A 5,378-nucleotide genomic window follows, 5' to 3' on the forward strand; every position below is an offset into this window, starting at 1 on the left:
CATGGTATTCGCAACTACGAGCATGCTTCATATAGACTTTCGAGGAAATGGCCGATAAGTTCGTAACAGACCATGCCAGAACCAAGAAGACTGAGGCAAGAGTGAACGACATATTCGCTATTAAGTAGTCCCTAGGAGAGAAATTAAGGGACTTCTTCGCCCGGTTCAACCGAGTGAGGATGACTCTACTAAAAGTATCTGTAGGGATGGCGGTCGCAGCCTTTCAGAATGGGCTAAGTAGAGATGGTTAAAGAGCAACAAGAAAACTGTTTAGTCGGTTGATGAAGTATCCCCAACTACTTGGGACGAAATCCACAATGCTTACTGTGCCGAGGTCCGTGCAGATAAAGTCGACCTCAGCGGACCGGCTCATCGACTAACCTTGGTACAAGTCGAATCAATAAAAGATCGAAGAGACAGCGGCAGAAGAGATCATCCAATTCCATGACCTAACAAGGAACAACATCAACCATATATCAGGGCAGCCGTTGTGCTCCCCTCCCCCCGACTATGAAAAAGGTCCATCCAGACCAAGGACGGGAATTCATCGGAATGGCCGAGGTATTCCCCCCTTATTATCCGCTCACAATTTTTGTGTATCACCTATAGAGGTAGTCTACGTTCTGGAAAAACTCAGATCGAAAGTGAAGTGGCTGCCGAAGATGAGATCGGACCCGAACACCAGAAAGTCTAACGCCCTCTGTGAGCTTCACAAAACTAAGGATTTCATCGCGCTAAGGCAAGAAGTCGTAAACATATTGCGGCAAGGTCACCTCAAAGAGTTACTAAGCGACAGGGGAAGAACCAACTCCGCCAGAGGACGTGAACACCAAGGATCGCCAAAACCACCCTTACCAGCTCATACTATTAGCATGATCATCAGCGGCAGCGATGATGCTTCCATCAATAATGTAAGTTCACCACTACCCACAAACTCAAGCGATCTATCACTCGCGAGCGGTACGACAAACTCGAAGAGAGTATCATCTTTGACAAGTTGGATGTTGATGGTTTGACCTTTCTGCATAATGATGCCCTTGTTATTAGTTTACGTATTATGGATAGCGATGTTAAACACATCATGATAGATGACGGGAGCGGCGCGTGCATCATCCATCCCCGAGTGCTTACCTAAATGAGACTCGAAGATAAAATAGTGTCGCGCTACATCACGCTAACTAGTTTTAACAATGCATTTGAATAGACATCCAGGGAAATTACACTCCCTGTTCTGACCGACAGCGTAACTCTGGATACAACTTTCCACATCATGGACCAGGCCACAAACACCATAGTGGGACAACTATGGATGCATCCCATGAAAGTCGTCCCCCTCCAGCTTATACCAAGTAATTAAATTCCCAACTCCATGGAGGATTTTCAGTATACGAGGAGAACAACACACATCACGAGAATGATACCGCATTGTCTTTGACCGCACGACTACCCAACAGAGAAAAGATAAAGAAAATAAGGCATAGGAATCAACAAGGTCAAGGTCAGAGCGAGAGGAAAAACGTCATCAAGGAACTAGAGACGGCTGAAGCAGCTAGTTTGACCATAGAAGACCTCGATTCCATTCAGTTGGATCTCAATGACCACAGCAAGAAGGCCTATATCGGTTGAAAGCTTCAGGAACAAGGTAAATTCAGTCACTTTTTAACAACTAACGTAAATTTGTTTGCTTTCAGTCATGCATATATACCGGGCATCCCAAAATAAATTGCCACACACAAATTACACGTCGACCCGCTCCACCCCCCACTAAGGCAAGTCAAGAGTAAATTCAACTCCACAATCAATGACGTAGTGCACAAGGAGGTGGAAAAACTGCTGGAAAATGGTTCTATCAGGGAATCAAAGTACCCTAAATGGGTCGCAAACATAGTGGTGATCAAAAAGAAGAATGGAAAGTGGTGGTTGTGCGTGGATTTAACATATTTGAGCAATGCATGCCCGAATGATTCATTCCCGTTTCCACATATCGACCAACTCATCGACGTAACGGCCGGGCATGAGCTACTAAGCTTCTTGGATGCATACTCAGGCTATAATCAAATCCTTATGGAAGAAGAAAATCAGGAAAAAAACCATGTTCATCACCTACCAAGGAACGTATTGCTATATGGTCTTGTCTTTTGGAGTAAAGAATGCATGAGCTACTTTTCAAAGGTTGGTGACAAAGATGTTCAATGACCAACTTGGCAAAACAATGGAGGTATATATAAACGACATGCTGGTCAAGTCCACAAGGGGAGACGATCAAATCGGTCATCTGAAAGAAACTTTCGACTTACTCCGACGGTACGAAATGAAGCTGAATCTGCAAAAATGCACATTTTGTGTAGCCTCAGGAAAGTTCTTGGATTTTTTAGTATCACAACAAGGGATCAAGGTCAACCCAAACCAGATCAAATCCATAAAGGGGATACTGGAACTCTTGACCATTAAGAAACAAGTCCAAAGGTTAACCAATTGCATTGCCGCTCTATCGAGGTTCATCTCGCGGTCGTCGGATAGGTGCCATAAATTCTTCGACATACTTAAGAAAGATAACGGCCTTGAATGGACATTCGAATGTGTCCAAGCTCTATGAGAACTAAAGGCAAACCTGTTATCTCCACCTCTGCTTTTAAAACGCGAGCCGGCGGAGCATCTCTTCATCTATTTGGCCATATCCAAGGTAGCTGTAAGCGCAGTCTTAATTTGAAAAAACAAAGATGTGCAATCTCCCATATATTACATTAGCAAAACAATCGTCGTTGTCGAGACGAGGTACCCACACCTCAAAAAATTGGCTTTGGCCTTAGTCGTAGTTTCACGAAAGCTTAGACCATATATCCAATGTCACCCCATCTAGGTCGCCACAACCTTCCCCCTAAAAATCATTTTACATATAAAACCCGAACTATCAGGAAGGCTGGACAAGTAGGCCATCAAGTTGAGCGAGCACGATATTACCTATCAGCCGCGAATAGTGATAAAATCACAAGTACTCGCCGACTTCGTAGCCAACTTCAGCGCAAAGATAATGTCTGAAGTCAAAATGGAAGCCATCCAATCCTCCCTCCAAACACAAGACCTTTGGGTCCTATACACCAATGGCCCATCCAATGCATCGGGGTTTGGACTAGGACTCGTACTCGAAGTCCCAACAGGCGAACAAATTCGCCAGTCCATAAGGTGCTCGAATATGACTAACAATGAGGCCGTAATCACAAGTCTAAGACTAGCACTCAATTATGGAGCAAAACAGTTGAAACTGCGCTATGATTCCCAGCTCGTAGTCAATCAAGTCACGGGGACTTTCCAAATCAAGGAACAAAGGTTGCAAAGGTACCAAACCATAATTTGTAAGCTATTGCCCGAGTTTGACGAATGTCATATCGACCAAATCCCACGGGCACAGAATGTCGAGGCAGACAAAATCGCCAAATTAGTTGCATCCACCAAAAGCATCACAACTGGAGACAAAAATGTGGTCCACCTCCTCAACTCATTACTAGACCAAGTCGAGGTAAGAACTATAAGCCTAACTTGGGATTAACACAATCGTATTGTAGTATACTTGCAGGATGGCACGCTCCCTAGCGACAAAAAGGATGCCAAGAAACTAAGAATGAAAGCAGACATATACAATATCCTCTACAACGATCTATACAAAAAAACTATGGCATACACCTAGCAAAGTGCTTGGGCCCAAACCAAACTCAGCGCATCCTCAAAGAAGTTGACGAAGGCCATTGCGTGGCTCACTTCGGCAACTAGGCATTGGTCAGATGCCTCATACGGGCATGATATTACTGGCCCTCCATGAAAAAGGATGTTATAGTCTTTAAATGACGATATGAGTAGTGCCAAAAGTACTCCCTAATGATCCACCAAGCAGGCGAGCACCTTCCACTCAGTCGCATCCCTTTAGCCATTCATCAAATGGGAAATGGAAATCATGGGACCCTACCAGCGGGGCGAGGTAATGTACAATTCCTTTTCGTTTTACTTGATTATTTATCTAAGTGGGTGGAAGAAGGAGCATTCTCCCAAATACGAGAATAGGAAGTAATTACCTTTATATGTAGAAACATCATATGCCGATTAGGCCTTCCCAAAGAAATCAGCTGTGACAACAGATCCCAGTTCATAGGAAATGGCATATCAAAAGGATGCTCTTGACCCCGTACCACCCCGATGGTAACGGACAAGTAGAAACATCCAACAAGTCAATACTAAACATCATGAAGAAGAAGCTCAAAGAAGCCAAGGGAATGTAGTATCGAAAATACTACCAGAAGTATTGTGGGCCTACCGTACAACTCCGAAAACAAGAACAAGAGACGCCCTGCTCTTTGGTCTCAGGGACTGAGACACTAAAACCAGTCGATGTTGGAGAACCCAGCCTAAGGTACTCCAATGAGAGTGGCATGGGTAACGACGAGAGCAGAAGGAAGGAACTTGACAAAGTCGACGAACGAAGAGATATGGCCTACATAAGAATGATCTCCCAAAAGCAACAAGCAGAATGCTATTACAATAAGAAAGCAAAGGTCAGGCCACTCAAAGTCGGAGACTACGTATTGAAAGTTAAAACTCAGGCGAGCAATGATCCCAGGGAAGACAAGCTGGGAACAAACTGGGATGGTTCATATAATCATAGCCGAAGTAACCAAGGGTTCTTTCCAAATAGAAACAATGGAAGGAAAGCTACTACTAAACAATTGGAATATTAGCCACCTCTGACAGAAAAAACGTCCCCCAAACCGTACTCTTTTTTCCCTCACTTTAGTTTTGTCCCATTTGGGTTTTCTCAAGAAGGTTTTTAACGAGGCGGTGAAAGGAACATTTCGAGTCAAAGTACACAAAGGAAGGACTATGGTTACTACTTTATTGCTCAATCTTTCACTATTCTCCAAATCGACCAATGAAGGGACTAGATAGACTGGGACTGGAACGCCAGCCAACACCTAAAAATATTTAATTTATCCAAGTATGTAACAAAAGCAACAATGTCAAGGCAATAAACTTTACATTTATCAGCACATCTTTCTTAAATTCAGGATATGTTCGACCTCGTTCGAACTAACACCTACCGGTCCTCGGCCATAATTATATTTACGTTATGTCCGACCTTGCTCGAACTAATACCTGCCGCCCCTCGGTCGCAACTTAAGCAAAAGGTTATGTTTAACCTCACTCGAACAAATACCTATCGGCCCTCGACCGTAATTTAATGAAAGGTCACGACCAAACAAATCGACAACCTCGGCCATGTTTCAATGCACAAAGAAAAAGCAAAGGCAGCCAAATAATAGAAACAAAAAATGAATAACTACAAAAAACAAACCACATAAAAAGAAGCAGATGCAAAGAACGAATTTTGC

This window comes from Nicotiana sylvestris, chromosome 2, assembly GCF_000393655.2.
Source record: "Nicotiana sylvestris chromosome 2, ASM39365v2, whole genome shotgun sequence".
In the NCBI taxonomy this organism is placed as follows: Eukaryota; Viridiplantae; Streptophyta; class Magnoliopsida; order Solanales; family Solanaceae; genus Nicotiana; species Nicotiana sylvestris.